This window comes from Capsicum annuum, chromosome 6 (genome assembly GCF_002878395.1).
Source record: "Capsicum annuum cultivar UCD-10X-F1 chromosome 6, UCD10Xv1.1, whole genome shotgun sequence".
NCBI lineage: Eukaryota > Viridiplantae > Streptophyta > Magnoliopsida > Solanales > Solanaceae > Capsicum > Capsicum annuum.
The window spans coordinates 221,604,015-221,629,009 of NC_061116.1; the positions used below are offsets into that span (position 1 = coordinate 221,604,015).

The 24,995-nt window shown below is 34.2% G+C and overlaps 1 pseudogene; it reads right to left on the reverse strand.

Moving 5' to 3' along the window:
- Nucleotides 1-3,923: 3,923 nt before the first annotated feature.
- The window catches only part of LOC107873798, a 45,922-nt pseudogene continuing 24,850 nt past the window's right edge, over nt 3,924-24,995 (reverse strand).

A 24,995-nucleotide genomic window follows, 5' to 3' on the forward strand; every position in this document is an offset into this window, starting at 1 on the left:
AATTATCTCTTCCCTCCAATTTCCTCTTCATCTTTCTTCTTTGTTTTCATCGAATCCATCATTAATCGAAGGTTTGTTCAAAAATTTTATTTTAAAATTAAAAATTATAAATAATTCACCTTATTTAAGGTGTTAACAACTTTAAGGACATTTAAGTCACTTGACAACAAAAAAGTGTTTAACATAACTTGTTTACCAAACACATCAACAACTTTTTTCTAGTTTCAACACTTCTATCCAAACACTTATTTGCTTAATTTATAAGCACTTATTTTAAGCTTTTAATCACTTAAGCTAAAAAAATATTTTTTTAATCTTATCCAAACGGGCTCTAAATAGGTGACCTATTTTGGTTACTTTATTCATATTTTGATTTATTTAGGTTTCAAGTTCCCTTAAGTTACATGTCAATATTTTCTAGAAAATGACTTCTGTTGGCCCATGAGGAAAGTCATTTTCTTTCAAATGGAGGAAAATGAGTTCCCTTGAAAAATATTTTTCCAAAGTTATATTACAACCAAACAACGGAAAATAGAAAAATATTTTTCAGAAAATATTTTCCATCATACCAAATGCACCTATAGTGAAATGCCATTATAATGAAGCGACGTTATAGAGTAGTCCGACAAAAATTGACAGTTATTTTCGATTATACCTTTAGTATTAAAGAATAATGCATCGTATTAAGAGAAAACAATCAATCTACTTTTACTAGACAATCGTAACTTATTAAGCTATATATGTTATTACCAGCGTTGCATAACCAGTGTTAGCACGGGCCCAATACTACAGACATATATATTAATGAGATACAAACACAAATGTACATTGATTTAAAATGATAATTTCTTAAATAATAACTATTTGATGGTACTCGCTAAGGAGTGAAGTTTTATAAGATACTTCTTTTCCACATGATAAAAAAGTGTGATGTGTCATGTAGTCGGGTTATTTTAATTGTTTGATAATAAGATTGAGACCTGTTACAAAATATAGAAAAGATGAAAAACTAATATTCATAGGATTATTTTGTATAAAAACTGGAACAAAAGATACTTCAATTAACAATAAAGTCTTGGATCATCTTCTCAAAGAAGATTATGGTTGAAGCAGCTGCAACAAACATGTCATAAACGCATATTTTTTTCTTATTTTAATTAAATACTATTAATTTTCTAATACATAAATGACTTATAATAATTAATTAGGGGTGATATAGTAAAATCACGGCGCAGCTCTTGAAGCAACCATGTTGAAACCAATATTTTAATTAAATATTATGAATTTTTTAATACATAAATGACTTATAATAATTAATTAGGGGTGATACAGTAAAACCAAGGTTGAAGGAGGTCAACTTAATTTAATACATCAAGAGTTAATTTATCATTTTATGTCTATTTTTTTTTTAAAATATGATTAAATTTTTAACACTTAGATGACTCATAATAATTAATTATAAGCGATATTTAGCAAAATTATGGTTGAAGCAGCTGTAGCTGACATGTCATCTATTTTTTTTAATTAAATATTATTAATTTTTTAATACATAAATGACTTATAATGATTAATTAGGGATGATATAGTAAAATCACGATTAAAGCAGCTGAAACAAACGTCATAAATATCTATTTTTAAATTAAATATTATTAATTCTAATATATAAATGACTTATAATAATTAATTAGGGGTAATATAGTAAAAAAATTTATTAATTCTAATATATAAATGACTTATAATAATTAATTTAGGGTAATATAGTAAATCACGGAGCAATTAGGGATAATATAGGCAGACATGCCATCTATTTTTTAATTAAATATTATTAATTTTTTAATACATAAATAACTTATAATAATTAATTAGGGATGATATAGTAAAATCATGGTTAAAGCAGCTGAAATAAATGTCATAAGTATCTATTTTTTAATTAAATATTATTAATTCTAATATATAAATAATTTATAATAATCAATTAGAGGTAATATAATAAAAAATATTATTAATTCTAATATATAAATGACTTGTAATAATTAATTGGGAGTAATATTATAAATCACTGAACAATTAGGGTAATGTAGTAAATGACGAAGTAACTGATTTTTTTAATTGAATATTATTAATTTTTAATACATAAATGACTTATAATAATTAATTAGGAATGATATAGTAAAATTACGGTTAAAGCAGCTGAAACAAACGTCATAAATATCTATTTTTTAATTAAATATTATTAATTCTAATATATAAATAACTTATAATAATTAATTAGAGATAATATAGTAAATTACGAAATAATTAGGGGTAGTATAAAATTGATGAAGCACTGCTCGAAACTAGTGCTTCTATTATATAGAAAAGAAAAGAAAAGAAATTCATCTTAATTTAATGCTAAAAAAATCATTTTGTTACCTTTGCTCCTTATTTTAAATTTAATTAAATTTGTAAAATAGCTACTAAGAGATTTATGATATGAGCTAAATCAGCCATTCAACAGATGGCGTACGTCGTCCTTTAACCAGATGGCAATTATTATACGAGCTACATCAGCATGTAGCTAATTTGGTTGTTGTAGACTTTCTGACCTATTATCATTTGATGGACTCAGGATTTAAGGATAGTGAATGTCTAAAAAGTTTAAACACACATATTAACATTCAAAGTTTTAAGATTTTTCTGAAAATCAAAGCACTTAATTATTTTCTTGATTTCATAGGTACTTTTTTCTCATCTTATACTAATTTTAATATATTATTTATATAATACTATCTATTTTGCATGGAGCTTTACGGGTGCCGGAAGCACCAAATTTTTTACTCTAGGAAAATGACAAAACCAACAATGTTTGTTGCTGCACATAATGAGGCAACACACACTGACGTTATCTTCTATATATAGGAAAAATACAGCTCTATGGGCTTACACACCACAAGAATATGACATGTTTAATCCTTGCACGTCTCGAAAAATCATGTTTTGTATCTGAAATTCACATGGCCTTGAGGTGCAAAAACTTATGGATTCATATTGTATATATATCGTTTGGGCTTTTTATTGGTATATTGCACCATAGTTTGAACAAATCATGACTATTTTCCAAATAGGCAGGAGTGAGTGTCCTAACTTATTTGAGGAATGGTTTTCTCTAAAATATCAAAGTTATGAGCCTATATCAGACCTTTGTCTGTTTTTTTTTAAATGACGGTGAAATCAGCTCACAAAAATATGGCATCATTGACATGTTTAATCCATCCATGATTAACAAGTACATTTATTAACTAAGTTCATCATGATCCGTCAATTTAACACATTCGAAAGTTGGATTGTTTGAGTTGTTCCCAAGGTATCCTCACAGCCGGCAGCCGTGAGACTAATCTTCCGTTCCTCTGTCAGCGCACTAAACGGTAGGGAACTGACCACAGAGTTCCCATTAGATATAATCATATATGATCATATCATATGAGCTGGGTAGTCCATATCAATGGCGGTGAAGAGGAAGATGCAGAAGCTCACATTTTACATGACATCTTGATATGGAGAGAAACATATATAGAAATAGCTTACCTTTTTCTGTTCTATCTTTATTTTCCCCTTGTTTGGGCCGACCCGAGTTGGTTGGGCTTTTATTTTAAAAATGAAATCGACCAATGGCCCAGCCCAATTCAGGTGGTGAGATGATTATGGATTCAATTTATAATGGACATTCTTGGATGAACTGATTAAACAATATCAAAATGCAAGTAGAAAAGAACAGCAAAACTCAAACTTAAACTTATCTTCACGTTTACTTGTAAACATTCAAATAGGTGTAAAACGAGTGGTTTACGTTTTTAATCACGGATCATATACAAATGATTTAGCTATGGACTTACTTTGAATGTATAAATAATAATGTTTTCCCATTCTTTTTGACTCGTTAATCACTAATCAGAATTAGTAGAACCATTGTGGTCCACTTCCTTCATGTTTTGATACTAGTAAAACCAAGCACATGTTACATAGTAACCAAAATTTACAACTCCCTCTACAACTAATACCCAGTACACATTGTCCAGCCTTCCATTATTGATGTTACCTGGTAAACCATGTAGTCGTCCTTCTAACACATCAATTAAAGCAGTGGTCAAGTACAATATAATGCGACCACCCTACAATCACTGAAATCATCGCGGTCACCATGTTCTTTAAGGTTGGTGGAAATTCCAAGCAATAGAACGCGACTTGTCCAGGAAAATGAAATGCCTCTGAAATACCAACAATGACTAATCGTGGCACAAGCCATAACACTGACATGGGCACGATGTTGGAACCTTGATTGGATTTTGCTACATTTAGTCTCTTTAATTTGAATTGACTAAGGCTGACACACCCATGCACATGAAATTGAGCACATACTCAACCCCAATTCTCTGGAGATGTGTAATAGATTTGCCTGTCAATTTCTTCCATGTAGGAAATAGAATTTTGTTGAACAGGGCGAGAAATAGAGCAATAGATATCGTGACAAAAACAACCATGGAACCAGCTGGGATTTGGAAATTGGGTCCTATGTGACGGTCCATTGCTAAGGCTTGAAGGATTGACAAACTTGCTTGTACGCCAATTGTTGTGCAAAGAAAAAAAACTACTTGACCATAATGGTAAGATTTTAATTAAGGATTTGAAATCTTCTACTTCTTGTACTAACAAAGCCTCCTATGCTTAGCTGTTGAGCCATCTGGTTTAATATCACCTTCACTTATAATGGCTGCATGGTCAAAAACCTGCATCATAAGGAAACAAACAATTAATTAAAACTTGGTAAGATTTTGATATATTATGGCTCATTGTCTATCATATCTTGACCCTGTCCATTTTAGATCAAATAACTTTTATTGTCCCATGACATATTTATTGGTCATTTGCACTTTTGCCCTCTTTTGTCTAGATGTTTAATTTTTACCTTTCAAGATAAATAATATTTTTTGGAGTATAAATTTATATAGTTGTATACAATATGATACAAGTTATACACACTCTTACAGAACATTGCCCGCATAGACATAAATTCGATTTCAAAAGATAAAAATTAAGACAAGCAGACAAAATTTATAAAAACCAACATATTTAAAGAGCAAAACGTACAATTAAATACATATTTATTAGTTCAATCAATTTTGACCAGCTCAAGCACAACCTTAATTGTCCATTCTCCATCCCTAATCCAACGTAATCGAGCATATTAAAGTAAAACATAAAATAACTTTAAAAGTGTACCAAATTTGAGTGTAATCACCTTCCACCAACAAAATATGTTTATTGCATCCACCAACAAAATATCTTTATTGCATAAACCAAAACAAGGATCAGTTTGATTGGATTGTTGCGAGTAGAACGAATGGGTCGCGCTTTGGAAGAGGCGATCTGTTATCGAGTCGTTAATACTCAAAGTTTCATATCTGAAGCGAGTTTTCAAGAAACTGCTTGAGTTTTAGCAAAAGCGGCTCTCCGGATCGTATCGATTGGTTGAAAGACGAACGTTGTTTGGGGGTGATAACTGTTGGTACCAGATTCAAGGGATTAGTACACCCTTCAAAACAACATAACAACATTCCTTTGAAAACAAAAAAAAGACATAACAACATTTCTTTGGAAACAAAAAAAAAGAATCTATTCAAGGGGAGATGAGAGACCAATCAGTTTGAACTTGACAAGGTGTAATATCTGATACTCTCCGAAATAACATAGATAATCGTCAAGGATATCTCAATAAAATTACAAAATATCTTTATTGCATCCATCAACAAAGTATCTTTATTGCATAAACCAAAACAAGGATCAGTTTGAACTTGATCAATTAGTTTGAACTTGACAAAAAAAATCACACTAATTAGGTATAATCTCTCGTACTCCCCGAAATATATCAATAAAATTAGTGGCCTAAAGTCAAAATTTAATCTAAGGCTTTCAAAATAGATATATACATAATAAATAAAAAATTAATGTTGCTTTTTCTTGTTTTTCAAAATTGTTGATTAGTGAAGTATTATATTTCACATAGTTATATTATTATTTATAATAGTAAGGATTGATTCAAGTTAATAATACGTTAGCCATACGTTTTTAATATATTACCTTGGATGTTATTGTAAATATATTGTTTATTATTATGAAGATTTGAGTAGTTTAATTCAAAGTTTCAAAATATTTCTATTGAATGATGATATTTTTTTTTTTTTACTATATTCAATATTGTCAGAAAGAAAAGAAAATTATAAAATTAACAATTAAATTTTTTTTTGAGGCCTTGAGATTTTGAGGGCCTAAAACAAAGGCTTTACTAGACTAGCCCTTGAGCCACCCTTGATAATTGTTGAAATAGTCAATCATAACATTCCTAGCACTACAACAATTCATTATCAATGACAAAATATTTTGTCATAAAAAATTATATTTCGTCACAAAATATCTTTCGTGACGAAAATATAATCGCCATCCGTTTGTCCCTAAACCATGGGTCGTTAAATGTATATTGAGATGACTTAGTGCTTCGTCACTAAATAGCCTTGTATTAACGAAGAAAATATTTGTTGTCCCCAAATGCGTAAAATTTATGACGATCTTGTTCGTCGCAGAACTTATATTTTTTGTAGGTAATAGTATTTTTTTTTGTCACTAAAGGAGTTATAATGCCGATGAGATTGATGTGTCGCTAATTGTTTATTTGAATTAGTGATGAATTAAGTTGTCTCTAATCTTATATGTATTTCGACGCGGAACAAAAATTATTTCGTCACTAAATACTATCTTTTATATTTGTCTCTAAATGTATAAATTAGTGACAACATTACTTTCTTATCATTTTGTAGCTGAAAGCGATCACGTCGTCACTAAAAATACTTTTTTTACCTATAAAATAATTTTGTCACTAGAATATGTCATAATTAATGACGATAGCAATTGTCACAAAATACAAAGTTAATTTGTAGGTAATAAGTGGGCTATTTAGGGAAAAAAATTACTAGTCACCAAATGTTGTAATTTGATGGCGAATATGTGATGGTTTTAGAAGGTAAAAGTAAAGCTTTTAAGTACAAAATATTTCGTCACTAATCACAACCATTTGTATTTAGCTGGCTAGGTTTTCATAATTTGAAACTGAAATCATATATAAATATCTTAAACTTCATTATAAAGAGTGTTATACAATTTTTTTTTAAAAAAACATACTAGAAGAAGTAAGATAATAGCAAAAAAATTAAAAACACTATCATATATTAATCAAGAACAACCAAAATGACATTCATGAGATGACATCTCACTAGATATGTTTAAATAAAAATCAACATTGACCAAAATTCATCCAACTTGAAAGTCTAATTGAGATATACTAAACATTAACAAAACGAAGATAATAAAAAGTAGGTGTCTTCTCAAAAGATCATTGCAAAAATATTTTTTGTATCAACTAGTCTTGATTTCTACCTTTCACAACCTGTGTGAAAAAATATTTCAAGATTAGAATTGTAGACACGTGATTTTTGATCTTCACTCAATTTTAAATATTTATATATTATTATTATTATTATTATTATTATTATTATTTTTAATAAAAATAAATAATTAAATAAATTTAACTTCAAGATATTTTATTTTTATTTTTATTTTAAAATAATATAAAAATAATAAATAATTTTCTTTTTATAAATTTTAATAAATAAATTAATAGTTTTAATACTATTTTATTATATTTATATTTTTCAATTTATAAATTGTTTATATTTTGTTAAATATAAAATTAATTAATTATTATTATTATTTCATTTATTTATTTTATTTATTATTATTACTATTATTTTCTATATAAAATAAAACACAAAAAAAAGGAGTGTCACACCCCTTTTTTTCGTACTCCAAAAAGATTCGTTTTAAGTTTCGAAAGGGCTTTTATTAAAGTGACAAAAAAAAGAATTTTTTTTTTCGAAAAGGTTATTTATATTTAAACTTAGAATCGCCAGTTGGCATAATCTGGTGTGCCAAGTCACCGTTGAAAATTCTTTTTTGAAAATATTTTTGACTCTTTTAAACTGATCTGCGAACAGAGATTTCGACTAAGGAATTCGGTTGACCGAGGGGAAGGTGTTAGGCACCCCTCGGTCCCGTGGTTTGATCACTGTCTCTTGGTGGAACATATCGGCTAATTTGATACTATGAATGTATAAACCACATAAAACGTGTAAAACAATCAAACAACAAACAAAACAAAACGTGTAAAAAATATAATGTCCAGTCCGATTTATACAGTCCAAAATAGAAAAAAAAAAGTGAGAATAAACCCTATCTAACCTACACTAATCCTAACTACGCTCCCGTGCTTTACCCGATGCCTCAGGCCCTCGTCACAAACCTCCTTTGCGTACATGATACGTTGGGGCATTCCCCGGTGAATAGATACAAGTACCTCGGGGCATTTCCCGGCCAAATGAGTATAATTGAATTAAATGCGATAAAACAAAACAATTCCAACACATATTTCAAACATTCCAACAATTTACCAATTCTAAATTTTGCCTACCCGAGCCTAGTGCTTGCCTACCCGCTCGATGACATATCACGTTCAACATCAACAATGAATCAAAATACTATAATATTCACTTTTATCAATTTTCGATTCCCATTCCCCAAATAATCAATTTTAATCCTCCATGAGATATTATTTCAACACACACCTTATAATTAATCCATAATCAAGGAAATCAAACACCAAATCAAAACAAACAATAATTCACATCACCACGGATCAACTAGCACACCAGATTCAATTTAAAGCATAGAACACGATAAATAACGAAATAAAGAAGAGAAGAAAGAGAATTAGACCTCGATTTGAAGGTTTCGAAATTCAATAATGCTTTAACGAAAGGACAGAAACCATGCCGAAGAACTTCGAATCGAACCTCAACAAAGGACTCACCAACTCCGTACTAAATCAACCACAAGAATCCCAAAATTTGACCCAAACACAAATTCATGAAAGCAAACTCGTAATCCAAAGCAAAGATAACAAAGCCCGACCAATCGTACCTAATTAGCACACTCCATTACTGTTTTTGGTCGCTTTCTGGTGGATGGTCGCCGGAATCGACACTGGAGGTCGGATTCAGTGGCTTCCCAGCATGCTCCGGTCACTGTTGTAGTGTCGCCGGAGCTCCGGCGAGCTTAACAGTGGTGGCGCTTCTCTCCTCTGCCCTGAATCATCTCTCGTTCGATCTCTTTCCTCTCTATCCCTCTCTCGCGGTTCTCTGCTCTTTCTGTCACTGCTTCTCTCTCTCTTTCTCTTGCTCTTTTTCTCTTCTCTCTCAATCTCCCTCCGATCTGTGTGTGTTGCTATTTCAGCCAATGGAATGGTAATGGGTATCCAAAAATGGAAAATAAAAAACCCTGATGATGAAGTTTTTGGTCTGTGTATATGTATCTTGTTCGGTCGAAAAGGAAAAAAGTTGAAGACCCCTATCTGTATAATATTGTATCTCCCTTCTTGTGATAATTGCAGTCGGTTATTTTGTCTTGAGAGTGACGATACTGCAGGGAATATGCTTCTGGGTCTTTTTATTTGCTTTGTGGACAAGAAATAAAAAGGGTAGGTCACGTGGAGAGGGAGTGGTGAGGGTGATGTGTTATTTTTTAATAGGGAGGGGTTGTTAGAATAAGATAAAATTAGTTAGGAATTGTTATTTTTATCTTTTTGTGAAGGGTTTATCACACGGGTGAGGGCACACACTAAGACGAGGGTAAAATGGTAAGAATGCTTTCTGAGAGGGACAAAATTATGTGTCTACATCATGCCCCTCTTTGCAGGTAAACACAAAGTGTTTTCATACAAAGAAGTAGACAACTAGACATAATTTTAACCCAACCATTATTCACAGGGAAGAAATAAAAGGAAGAAGGACGACCGAGTTGGAGAGTCGAGTGAGGTCCCGTCGAGGCTCTGGTCCGCGGCTCTGTCATTACATCAAAAATGAAAATTACAAGTTAAAAAATAAATGAAATTATAAAAATCCTATCTATACAGCTTCTGTTGGACTCCTGACTTAAGTTTCATCACCCTATTCTTCAGGCAGGCTCCTGACTTGCAATTTTTTCAACTTGTTGCTTGGTTTTCCAATGTTTCGCATCATTGCTTAACTTTCAATTTCTTCACCCTTTTCTTTAGGTGGGCTCCTGACTTGCTATTTTTTAATCCGTTAACTTTCATCTTTTCACCTTGTTGTTTTGTTTTCAACATCTTCAGCTTGTTGCTTGACTTTTCATTTATTCGCCCGCTTTTTTAGGCGGGCTCCTGAAATCACATCAAAATTAAAAGAAAATTATCCCAAACAAGAATTATTATAAAGAGAAATTTCGTTTGCCAGAAAAGTAAAGTTAAAAAAAAAGAATTAAAGTTTTGCCCCAGTTTATTATCAGAAGACTTTTGGGAAAGTCACATCATACCTACTTGCATGTTGTAATGATAAATCAAGACTCTGACCAAGAAATGCATCTCTTGAGAGTAAAATTGAATAACCAAGCCTAGGAAGTGCGTCTCCTAAGAATTAAAGTGAGGGATTCTAACTAGAAAGTGCGTCTTCTAGAGATACAAGTTTAAGTTAAAAAAGTGTGTCACCTAACAAATGAAAACTAGTAAGAAAGTGCGTCTCCAAAGGATTAAGTGCAATAACTCGACTAGAAAGTGCATTTTTTAGAAATCAAGGGGACTGCTAGTAAGTGCATTACCCAAAAGCAAAGTTCGAATTACCCAATAAAAGAAATGCATATCCTTACCAATGTTGCTTGAATTATCAAAACAAGGAAGTGCATCTCCTTACCAATACTGCTTGAATTACCAAAACAAGGAAGTGCGTCTCCTTACCAATGCCGCTTGAATTACTCAAACAAGGAAGTGAGTCTTCTCACAAATATTTCTTGAATTAACCAAACAAGAAAGTGCATATCCTTACAAATGTTGCTCGAATTGCCCAAGCAAGGAAGTGCGTCTCCAATGTTACTTGAATTACCAAAACAAGAAAGTGCGTCTCCTTTGGAAGTGCGCCTCCTTATGATAGCTCTTGTATTACCAAAATAAGGAAGTGTGTCTCCTTACAAATGTTGCTTGAATTGTCCAAACAAGGAAGTGCGTCCCCTTACAAATGTTGATGGAATTACCCAAATAAGGAAGTGCGTCTCCTTACAAATGTTGCTGGAATTACCCAAACAAGGAAGTGCGTTTCCTTATAAATATTGATCGAATTACCAAACAAGGAAGTGTGTCTCCTTTGGAAGTGCGTCTCCTTATGATAGTGCTTGAATTACCAAAATAAGGAAGTGTGTCTCCTTACAAATGTTGCTTGTAGTGTCCAAACAAGGAAGTGCACCCCCTTACAAATGTTGCTATAATTACCCAAACAAGGAAGTGCATCTCCTTACAAATGTTACTGGAATTACCCAAACAAGGAAATGCGTCTCCTTACAAATGCCGATCGAATTACCAAGCAAGGAAGTGTGTCTCCTTTGGAAGTGCATCTCCTTATGATATTGCTTGAATTACCAAAATAAGGAAGTGTGTCTCCTTACAAATGTTGCTTGAATTGTCCAAACAAGGAAGTGCGCTCCCTTACAAATGTTGCTGGAATTACTCAAACAAGGAAGTGCGTTTCCTTACAAATGTTGCTGGAATTACCCGAACAAGGAAGTGCGTCTCCTTACAAATGCCAATCAAATTACCAAACAAGAAAGTGCGTCTCCTTACAAATGTTGCTTGAATTATCAAACAAGGAAGTGCATCTCCTTACAAATGTTGCTTGAATTTCCCACACAAGGAAGTGCATCTCTTTACAAATACCGCTTGAATTACCAAACAAGAAAGTGTGTTTTCTCACAAATGTTGCTGGATTTACCAAATAAGGAAGTGCATTTTCTTACAAATATTGCTGGAATTACCCATACAAGGAAGTGCATCTCTTTACAAATATTTCTAGAATTACCAAAACAAGGAAGTGCGTCTCCTTACAAATACCGCTTGAATTACCATGGGTTTGAATACCAAATATGTGCAGCAACGTTGCCTCTTGCATTTGTAGAAGTAAGAATATTACAACCCTTGAAGTTTAGGCTTTGAAATCCTTGATTCGAAGGTAGCATGTGTTCCTATTTCATACAAAGAAAACTTGTTAGTTTAAAAACATGGTGGTTGGTTTGTGGCTTTGGCTTTTGTGGAAATCGCTTTTGCCCCTGTCACATTTAGTATTGCTTTCAACCATTAGAATGTGTCACTGACTTGCTGCATCATTGACCCGAACGCAGATTATTAAGAGTAACTCTGAGATAAACACAGTATCTCAGCTTTACCAAGCTCCTCAAATACACCCTTTGAACCTTAGTATTTCCATGAGTTTCCAGACTTGTCTGTTGACAAAATTTTTGCATGCGTTATTTCGGCTCACAATCATGTCTTTTGCATATGCTGGCCCTTTTGTCTTGCTTTGTGCAATTGAAGAAGCTAGTAGCCAGTTTTGAGATCTTTTCTTACTTGTTTTGACACGAACTTGACTCAAAGACAAGAGAGAAAAAAATAACAATAATTTTATTTGGACAACTGACTAAAGAAATAAAAATAAAAATAAAGAGAAGAAAGAAAAGACAATGAATGTCCCCATTTGAAATAAAGAAATGAAAAATTTATCTAGAAATGACAGTCAACTCTAATGATTATGCCATGCATTTTGGATCAAGCTGCCTGATCTTTCCATCAAACTTTCTACCAATTGTTGTTGAGTGAATGACTCCCAAAATAAGTTACTTGCTTGAACCCATTGCATTCGAAGAGCTCATTCAGCTAGTGGCACATTGAAGGGTTTTCGCCAACAAGATTCTCTCATTTTCTTTTGCTCAGCTCATCATTGTCTTATGGTGTCTGTGAGGGTTTTTACTAATGAGACTCTCTTATTCTCATTTCTCCCAACTCACAATCATCTCATGGTACCCGTGAGGGTTTTTACCAATAAGACTCTCTCATTTTTATCTCTCTCAACTTACTATCACCTTACGGTGCCTGTGAGGGTTTTCTTCAATAAGACTCTCTTATTTTTTATTTCTCTCTTGATTCCTTATGCTGAGGAAGACAAGTAGTTCCCAAAATACGTCATCATATCCATTGCATGCTTAGCCTTAACATTCTCAAAGATTGATCTGAAGGTCTTTCTTTGGTTGTAACTTGGCTTTTGGATAAGGTTAGAAAAAAAGGATGACATGAGGCCCAAATGACACTTGAAGTGGGTTAGGACTTACAACTTTTGGAATCGACTCAAAAAAATGAGGATTAACTCATGCCCCAGTTTTTTTTGACTGGGTGATTCTAAATTGTTTATTTGGTTGGACCGAGCCCTTAGTAAGGCAACCTACGTATCTCACCCCCGAAAGAGGAGAATCAGATCATGCGTAGTTCTGGCAGCTTGTTCTTTCACTTGATTCTAATTTTTCTTTTGTTGACTCTTTTCTCTTTGGATTTTTCTGACTCAATTTGTCTTGACACTTTTTTTCTTTTTGTACATATTTTCTTTTTCTTCTCTTTTTTTTTGAACTTTTTCTGAATCTATTGTTTTGCTCGACACTTTTCTTTTGAGCTTTGTTGACTATATTGATTCCATAAGAGGGGTATGAAATAAAATAGGACTGAAGCTCAAATGGGGTAAATAAAGGATGACACGATGTTTGGATAGCAGAATGAAATGTCTTCGTCATATCAATCCTTGAAAATGCAAGTACATATCATGTGATATGAAAGTGAGAGATGAAGATCATTTGCGACATCTTTTTAAGCAGATTGAGTCTGTGCGTCACTACTTCTTCTGCAAACTTTGCCTTTGTTGTATATTCCTCACATCGAATGACTCATGCTTTCGTGAAGCTGCTTATCTTCTTGTTTCTCTTGATATAGGGATCACATGTCCACTATTTGACCTGATTGGGACTTGCCTTTCGATCGATGACCAAGTTGTTCTTGTGATTCTCAAAATAATTGCCTTAACTTGTCACCAAATATCTCAGCAGTCTATCTATTTTCTCATATGCTCTCTTTTTCTAACTTTAACCCTCTGATTCAATGTTCATGCTTAAACTAGATTTTAAGATCTGGTTGAAAATTTCACTAGCATGTCATATCACTAGAGTCAACACAAAATGTACTATATAAAGAAAACAAACAAACAACACATATTTAAAACACGAAGGAAAATGAGACACTTCATTTAGTCAAAACAAAAGATAGAAGAGTTTGAACATAAACAACAAAAGGACAAAACAAGACAGATCCCAAACTAAAACCCTAAAATAATTTGGAGAATAGAAAATAAGACAAAACATAATACCAAACCCCTTCATAGTAAGGAGAAGGGTGACTTCTCAATTGTCCCGCCTGACATCTTAGCCACTAGTTTGCACATCAGCATGACTAGAGCTTTCCTCAATGTCAATGTTCTGCACCATGATTGATTTATCTTGAATCATCTTTTCAATTTCTCTTTTCAAATCACGACAATCTTCAATACTGTGACCCTGAACATCGAAATGATATGTACATCGTATATTAGGATCAAAACTTCTTGAATGTGGGTCAGGAGTATACCCAAGGAGAGGAGTGATTATGCCCTGCTATACCAATCTCTGGAATAAACTTGCATACGACTCTCCAATGGGTGTGAAGCTATCCCTCGAATTCTGTCTCATTTCATTATTTGGCTTAAATTGAAAACCAGGCCTAGAACGGCTTCGGTATGTATGTGGGGTTGGAGGATAACTCGGCAGAGTTGGTGCTCTCCAGTGTGGGTAAGATGGGGGTTAAACATATGGTTGCGCATTATACACTTGATATGGAGATGGGGGAATGGAATATAATGGATTTTGGGAAGGATTCTGTGGAACTTGGCCATAAACTTGGGTTTGAGCCCGTGGGTAATGATGGTATGGTCCTCTTGCCCGTGCCTATTGTCCAACTATAATAACAGATGCATCTTCCTCATTCTTCTTTCCTCCAACACTTCCTGAACCTTTTTGAATTGCTTGAGTAGTCGCTTTCAATGTTGCAAAACTCACAATACGACTAGTCTTAATTCCATCCTATATCATCTCCCCCATTTTGAGCACCTTAATAAATGGCTTGCCTAATGCAGGTAACAAGTGTTGATAATATGTTTCATCTTGCGCTTGAATAAACACCTTCACTATCTTGCTTTCTTTCATTGGCGGTTTTACTCTAGCAGCTTGTTCGCGCCATCTGATTACATACTCCCTGAAACTCTTAGTATTTTTTTTATACCTGTTAGGGATTTCTCGTCAGGAATCAACTCCATATTGTATTGAAATTGTTGCACGAATTCGTTAGCAAGGTCATCCCAGTTGTTCCACTTGTCGATGTCTTGGTCAACAAACCATTCTGAAGCTAGACCTGAAAGACTCTCACCGAAATATGCCATGAATAATTCTTCCTTCTCTCCAGTGCCCCTTAGCTGGTTGTAATAGCGTCTCAAATGTGCTACAGGATCGCCATGTCCATCATACTTCTCAAACTTCGGCATTTTAAAACCAAGAGGAAGATGTACACCAGGAAACATTCACAGATCTTTATATGAGACACTTTTGTACCCCCAAGTTCTTGCAAGTTTTTCATAGTCAGTTCCAAACTTCTCAATTTTCTGGCTATTTCCTCTTGTTCTTCTGTCATAACAGGCTTCTTACTGTTAGGAGGAATTCAGGCGGTTGAGGGCAATCTTAAGGACCAGTCGACTTATATGTGGGCTCGAGAGCATAATGCTAATCACTAAAAATATTCAATGCAGGCTCTCTTGTAGAGTAGGGAGGCACAACTTTTGGATGAACATCAAAAGTAGGAGCTTCAAGTGGGGGTAGTGCCGCAAAACCATGAACAGCAGCTGGAGCCGAGTATATGGTAGTCTTGGATTGGGGAGTGAGGAAATGAACCTTGGAAGTGGTTGGATATTGTTGCCCCGGAGTCGATCCTGATGCATGTTGTGGCATATCAACAAAAATGGAAAATTGTGCATGTGACACGGGAGGTAAGCTAGAAAGATATTCCAGATTATCAGTGGGAACTGGAGGAGGCGGCAACCCATTAGCCCAAGCTCGATGCATTTCTATTATTTGCCGCCTTAATTTCCGAATCTCTTCATTATCTCTTACATTCTCATTCCCCAAACTCCCTATCTGATTAGTGACAACTAACTCGGTATCCTTGTTGGCCATAACTTCCTCTGTGACTTGGAGCAATATGGAGGACCAACCAAAATACCACAAACCAACCACCTTAAACTAACTGGAAAAGAGATAGCAAATGGTTAGAGTTCAACAGTTTTTCAAAACCTCTTTTTTTTTTGTGAAAAGATCACCGAACCCAAGAAGGGCGCCTACGTATCTTACTCGCGAAAGAGGAGAATCAGGTGTGCGTAGTTCATGAAGTCTTGCCAAAATGGCCGATTAAACTCTTCTTCTTTCTATTTTCTTTTTCTTGAAACTTTAAAAAGGAAAGAAAATAAAAATTTGTCAAAAGAAATGACGAAAATATTTTTGAATTCTTCGGCTTTAACATCCCTATACAAAATGAAACCTATGATTACCATAGAAAATCTTTTTGGGTTTTCGATTTTGAATTTCATATGAAAACAAAACTTGAACCTATTAAAGGAAAAACCTTTTTTGTTGTTTTCTCTTAAAGATGTATATGAAACACCTACTCTAATAACGAGTGAAGAAAATCTTTTTAGATTTTTGAAATAAGATCCCCGAACCCACAATAGGTTGCCTATGTATCTCACTTCCGAGAGAGGAGAATCAGGGGTGCGTAGTTCGTCCAGATTGGACAATTAATGATTAAATAACAGGCTAGACCCTGACTTAAGAGATACGACCAAAGACGGACGATGAACCATGTTAATAAAGTCTTTTGAGTTTTTATTTTGATACTTCACAAAAAAATGACATCAACAACTATGAAAGAAAAATCTTTTTGGTATTTTCGTTATACGAAATGTAAAAAATATCTAACATTTTTTTTTTTTGCATTTTTCTTTTATAAACACATCCTATGAATGAAAAAATATTTTTGAAGTTTTTGAATTGTGAATGCATGCTAAACGAGACAAAGGAAAATATTTTTGATGTTTTTGAGAAAATGAGTGCGAAAGGTAACAAAGTCCTTTTGAATTTTGAAATTGTGAAAATTAAAAGCCATAAAAAACTCTAAAAACTATGAAACTCTTTTTTTTTTTCTTGTTTTTTTGTTCATTACCCACACACTTTACTTCTAACAGATGTTTTTCCCAAATCAGTCCGTCAAATGACCATGTTATCCTCAAAGATGCAACATTTAGCACGTAGGGATGCTTTAGAGGTGAGTCTACTACAAAGGACCAAGTGGGCCCCGCTAGGTCTCAATATGATGCACATGACAATGACCTAAAGGCTGACCTATGTTGGGGTTCACTAACAAGGCTGTTCGGGGTAGCGTATGGTCGATAGTGGCTGCGGCAGCTTTCCACCTACTCCATAACACCGACGGCTCTCCCCCTAAAATAAGGGTGACTCAACTAGAGGTCGTGTACAACACGTGTACTACGAACTTGTTACAGAAAGAAGGCCGGGGGTAGACACATGATGCTAGATATAAAAGTGGTAACACATACGATAAATACTGTACACAAAGAGCACGAAAACATTCCATAATGATAAAACAAAAACACAAAACAACACAAAAAAATGTTTATACACCTATAGTGCCAAACAAAGCCGATACGACTCCAAAATAACCAGAGATTCTGGGTTCGATCCCCAACAGAGTCGCCAGAGCTGTCACACCCCTTTTTTTCGTACTCCAAAAAGATTCGTTTTAAGTTTCGAAAGGGCTTTTATTAAAGTGACAAAAAAAGAAAATTTTGTTTCAAAAAGGATTATTTATATTTAAACTCAGAGTTACCACTTGGCATAATCTGGTGTGCCAAGTCACTATTGAAAATCCTTTTTAGAAAACAATTTTGACTCTTTTAAACTGATTTGCGAACAGAGATTCTGACTAAGAAATTCTGTTGATCGAGGGGAAAGTGTTAGGTACCCCTCGGTCCCGTGGTTTGACCACGGTCGCTTGATGGAACATATCGGCTAATTTGATACTACGAATGTATAAACCACATAAAACTCGTAAAACAATCAAACAACAAACAAAACAAAACGAGTAAAAAATATAATGTCCAGTCCGAGTTATACAGTCTAAAATAGAAAAAAAATGCGAGAATAAACCCTATCTAATCTACACTAATCCTAACTACGCTCCCGTGCTTTACCCGATGCCTCGGGCCTTCGTCACGAATCTCCTTTGCGTACATGATACGTCGGGGCATTCCCCGGTGAATAGATACAAGTACCTCGGGGCATTCCCCGGCTAAATGAGTATAATTGAATTAAATGCGATAAAACAAAACAATTCCAACACACATTTCAAACATTCCAACAATCCACCAATTCTAAATTTTGCCTACCCGAGCCTAGTGCTTGCCTACCCGCTCGATGACATATCACGTTCAACATCAACAATGAATCAAAATACTATAATATTCACTTTTATCAATTTTCGATTCTCATTCCCCAAATAATTAATTTTAATCCTCCATGAGATATTATTTCATCACACACCTTATAATTAATCCATAAACAAAGGAAATCAAACACCAAATCAAAACAAACAATAATTCACATCACCACGGATCAACCAACACACCGGATTCAATTTAAAGCATAGAACACGACAAATAACGAAATAATGAAGAGAAGGAAGAGAATTAGACCTTGATTCAAAGGTTTCGAAATTCAATAGTGCTTCAACAAAAGGACAAAAACCATGATGAAGAACCTCGAATCGAACCTCAACAAAGGACTCACCAAATCCGTACTAAATCAACCACAAGAATCCCAAAATTTGACCCGAACACGAATTCACGAAAGCAAACCCGCAACCCAAAGCAAAGATCACAAAGCCCGACCAATCGTACCTAATTAGCACACTCCATTACTGTTTTTGGTCTCTTTTCAATGAATGGTCACCGGAATCGATATTGGAGGTCGGATTCAGTGGCTTCCCAGCATGCTCCGGTTACTGTTGTAGTGTCACCGGAGCTCCAGTGAGCTTAACAGTGGTGGCACTTCTCTCCACCGCCCTGAATCGTCTCTCGTTCGATCTCTCTTATCTCTATCCCTCTCTCGCGGTTCTCTGCTCTCTCTCGCTTTCTCTCGCTGCTTCTCTCTCTCTTTCTCTTGCTTTTTTTTCTCTTCTCTCTCAATCTCCCTCCGATCTATATGTGTTGCTATTTTAGCCAATGGAATGGTGATGGGTATCCAAAAATGGAAAAGAAAAATCCCTGATGATAAAGTTTTTGGTCTGTGTATATGTATCTTGTTCGGTTGAAAAGGAAAAAAGTTGAAGACCCCTATCTGTACAATATTGTATCTCCCTTCTTGTGAGAATTACAATTGGTTCTTTTGTCTTGAGAGTGACAATGAGTATCCCCTGCAGGGAATATGCCTCTGGGTCCTTTTATTTGCTTTATGGACAAGAAATAAAAAGGGTAGGTCACGTGGAGAGGGAGTGGTGAGGGTTATGTGTCATTTTTTAATAGGGAGGGGTTGTTAGAATAAGATAAAATTAGTTAGGAATTATTATTTTTGTCTTTTTGTGAAGGGGTTATCACACGGGTGAGGGCACATACTAAGACGAGGGTAAAATGATAAGAATGTTTTTGGGGAGGGACAAAATTATGTATCTACAAAGAGAAAGAAATTTAATTTTTGAATTTTAAATACCTCACCCTCTTTATCTGACAAAAATAATTGTTCCCCTTCTTTTTGTTTCCCCTCCAAAAGTCCTGTATTTATAGGACTCTCACACCCCCTGGGATTTTACGTACATCATTCCTATAGAAAACATAGACTATCAGACAGAAAAAAAAAAAAGCAGAGAGAAAAACATCATATAAACAAAACAGAGAAAAGTGTGAAGTTGAAGTTGGAATTTTCGTTTGAGTCTTCCGGTGAAATATTTGAGTGTTCTGCTTTAATCAGGTTCTTATTCTACATTATTTTATTCAATATATGATTTTTTTAATGAACCAAATCAAGTTTAAATTTATGTTGATGATCCCATAATCTAATATATATTATTATTTATTGATTGTATTGAATTAAAAAAAAATATGTAGCAACACATACTAAGAGTTTTACAATCATACGTATAGTCCTCTTCTTCACATTTTTCTATGGTTACAGTAGAGTAACACACGCACATAATTTCACTGGAAAACAAAGAAGGCACATAGTTACCTTTTGTACAAAAAAATAAAAAGTGGAAAAATAGTAATAAATTGTGTAAAAAAAAAATGTGAAGAAACAGGAAAGATGATCGAAATAGGCAAAACACGGATTTCTCTGAAGAAGTTTTCGTCGGAAAGCATAGCTTCGCCATAAAATTCAATTACCATCTCCAAGTATCCGATCAAATACGACCACCATTAAAAATGCCAAAACTCGCCGGAAACCGCCACCCCGCTGGCGAAACCAGTCTCGCCGCTGCGCCACCCCTCTTCCTTTTTCCCGTCAACCTACGCGACACCAACCATTACTGTCGCCGCGGTTTCTGTCGCCGATAGACCAATCATTAATATCTCCGGTCGCTGCCGCATCACGAGCGAGTCAGCTCTGGCTGGAGTTTCATTGTCCTCCGAGGACCTTTTTGAAATCGTTGAGACTTGTTGTGTGTTGTTTATTTAGCTATGTTTTTCTTTCATGCCGTAATATGGAAAAGAAAATACAAAGTTGTTAAATACTAGATTTTTTATTAGTTAAAATAGGATACACGCTACCCTTTTAAAATTTCAATTATAGTTGGTTAAGATTTTTAATGCTCTTTTCTTTTAAATTATTTTATTATTATTATTATTGTTATAATTATTATATATATATATATAGTTTACACGTATTATTAATCATAAAAGTAATAACAAAGAAGTAAGTAGTATTAACTAATTTTTCATTATAATAATATTTGTTAACTATTTATTTGATATATATATATTAAGAATAAATAAATAATACTCATGGTTTTATCGTACATTTTTGTAAGAGTTCATAATAAAGTTAGCATAATATGGATAGATATGTATATTTTATTTATTTTATCATTTCGTTATGTTTTATTCATTGTCATTAATAGAAATTAATAATTATTTATTAAATAATTAATTGTTTTAAATAAAATTGCTTTAGTTTATTTTTAAGGTTCAAAGCACTCCAAGTTTATTAAAGTTTTAATGTCAAACAATTTTCAGGCATGTTTTAACGTTCGTCTCAATTAATAATGCGGCGTACGTGTCTTTCTAAGACATTTTAAGAATCTAAGGATACGGTAATGTACCTTGACAAATATTTTTCTAAATTTAGTTTTTCACAAATTTAGTACAAGAGTTTTAAATAGTTTTAATATATTAAAATGAGTGAATTTAGGCCTTAGCACAATTTATCCAAAATAATTTAAGACAAGATAAGTCAATAAAGCGACCGTGCTTAAACTACGGGACTCGAGGGGTGCCTGACACCTTTCCCTCGGTCAACAGAATTCCTTACCCGGTCTTCTATTTTCGCAGACCAATAAAAAAAGTCATTTTCTTTTGATTAGGGATTCAAAAAGGTGACTTGGAACACCATAACTTAATTTCAAGTGGCGACTCTGTAAATTAAATTAATCCCTATTCAAAATCGTCACTTAAATTGGAAAAATCCGTCGACCCGAACCCTCGGGCTAAAAAGGGGTGTGACATCTCTGGCGACTCTGCTGGGGACTAATAAGCATTTGAGCTTTTTATATTGACTTATACTTGCTTTAATTATTGTTGCTATTGTGTTTGTTGGCCTTATGTGCTACTTGTTACTTATTTACCGCTTTGATATTATTTGAACTGTATTATATGTTGTCTTCTCTAGCGTACCCCTTCTGAGTCTCTGAAATAGGATAGAGGGAATGCAGCATATGCATCCCACCTTCTTTTTGAGATAGCCGGAGTGTCAAGGCACCTGGTGAAGGATATAGTCACACATATTAGGCGGGGTTCGGATCGACAACGAAGGCGGTGTTGCCCTGCTACCGACCAAGTTGTCCCTCCCCGGCTCGAGTGTCCACTTGAGTTAGCCAGTCTAGACACCCATCTCTATTACGCATACTTAGAAGAACTGAAAACTCAGAATCTGATTATCCCTATTAGGTGCCGCTTTATTTATATCATATGCATTTGACTTAGTGGGATTCGACACAGGTGACGGGTCTGTCTAGGACAGGTAACCTACTTTATAAAGACCAACATGCGCATCCTACGTGCTCTTTGACATTTGTTTGGAAGGCTATTTGTGTGTTGGCCGGCTTTTAGGCAACATTAAAATGCAAGAGATTAAATTATCGGCACAATTAGTGAATCTTTTTGAAAGAAAAATTTTATTTTTTAAAAAAAGAAAAATTTTTAGTAACATAGTTTTATGGTTTTCATGAACTACGAGGGTCTGATTCTCACTTTTTGTGAGATACGTAGGAAGTCCTACCTAGGATATGACCATTTATTTGGAAAATACTAATAATATATTTATTCACAGATTTATCGAAGGATATTTTTAGAAAAATAATAATGATAAGAAAAATGATTATTTTCATGAATATTATTGTATTTGTTTTATTTTTCCTTTTTATTTTCAAAATTAATTTTAGCATAAAAATCATAATAGCCTAAACCTTTAGGGGTCATGAGCTGAATTTTTTGTTTTGTAAAGTAATAAAATATGTAAACATATATTTTAACAGTCCTGAACCTTTAGGGGTCGTGAGACTGAAATTTTTATACAACTTCATATATAAAACGATCATTCTATTTTTCTTTATTTTTGAGTCATTTTTCGTTCTCTTAATGATATTTAGGGGGTATTGTCTCCAAATATATAGTTAAAATTGTCTAGAGGTCTGTTATTGCAAATTTTTTTTATAAGAGTCAACTTAAATAAATGTTTTTTCTAAATATATTATCAGTCATAGTTCTCAAGTCAAGTTAAAAATTCTTTTAAAAAATTCATGAATTAATTTAAGCCTAAAGTCTAGACATTTATTAATTTCATGTCCTTGTCAATAGGTATAAAATGTCTTCCCCTGTTCGTGGAAAGCGTCCAAAGAGAAAGAGAGATGGGAGTGTACCGCTTCAGGTTATGGATTGTACCCTTTTGCAACTTTGGTTGTGGTGGAACGAAATGGATACATTCGATTATGACAAGATACATAAGTATTTGGATTTTTTGGCGAGTATTATGATAATAAAGCCTAATAGGGAGGTGATTGATGCGTTACTAACTTTCTGGGATCCGAAGAACAGTGTGTTTCATTTTTTAGATTTTGAGTTGACTCCTACTGTAGAGGACATAGCGGCATATGTTGGATATGGGGATATATACCGGAAGAAACTTATAGCCCTGAGACTCATTTCGATAAACAAATTCTGCAAACTCATGAACATAAGGAATTAAAAAAAAGAACCGATGAAAAAAGGTTGGGTTTCCTTGCAGTTTTTGTACGATAGATACGGAAGGCAAGATGGGTTCAAAAAGTATGGTAAGCAGCTCTGTAATAAGGGGAATTTTGAGGCCTGGAAGGTTCACAGACGATTTGCATTCATGGTAGCCTTTTTAGGCACTATGGTCTTCCCAATGAGAGAACAAAAAATTAACATTCGTTTAGTAGGAGTGGTAAAGATACTGATTAAGAAAGATTTCACTATGGTGCCAATGATCCTGACAGATATCTACCGTGCTTTGACTGTTTGTCAGAAATGAAAGAGTTTTTTCGAGGGATGTAATATCTTGTTACAGATGTGGATTGTGGAGCATCTCTACCGACGTCCTACAATGGCAAGATTTAATCTAAAAAGATTCAATCATATCAAAGATTACGAAGAGAGGTTAGAGAAATATAAATGCCCAGAAGTAGTTAGAGATTGGGATAAGCTTTTTCATTCTCTGACAACAGATAAAATCATGTGAAATCTCCCTTGGTTTCTATCACGCCTCAAATCCTATTGGGGCGGACTGGCACCCGTAACCGAGGAGGTTCGGGAGAACCATCTCATAACCTTATACTTCCCATGCATACCTCTATGACAACCCGAAATTCGGACAGCATCATGTCGCATATAAAAGAAAATAATCACCTGTATAAGCTCGAGCACACATATATATGTATATACAATACTTCGCCGTTGGAGCCATCACATCTATTAACATAACACCACCTTGACTGTACATTAGGTCTACAAAGCCTCTAGACAATACACAGAGTTTTACTAAGGTCGGAACACACCCCGCCATATAACTAACTTCTATACAATACCAAAAGTGACTGGATATGACACGGAAAGCCCCGAAGCAAACTGGAGCTCACCAAAAGCAGCTAGATATCCTGGCTCCTACTTGTGCGGTGTATGTGCTGAGGTACCTGTGCCTGCAGCATAAAATGCAGGTCCCCCGTGGGGGACGTCAGTACGAAATATGTACTGAGTATGTAAAGTTGTAGATAATCACATATGATATAGGAGCTCAATAGAAATCAGAAACAAGTGAATAAATCGTAATAGGAGTGGACCACACTTACTAGAACTTGTGACAACCTGTACATTATATTTATTCAATCACTTTACCTTCGTTCTTATCATCTTTGTAATCATTACTGTACTGTACTGTGACCATTAGGCTGCCTCCAGTACATATCAACTGGGATCGACCCATGCTAGGCTTATGCCCCTGGGATACCACCCATAAACACATAACTAGGGATCGACCCATGATAGGCTTATGCCCCTAGGATACCACCCGATAAGAGAGAACTTCCATCACTTAGTTCA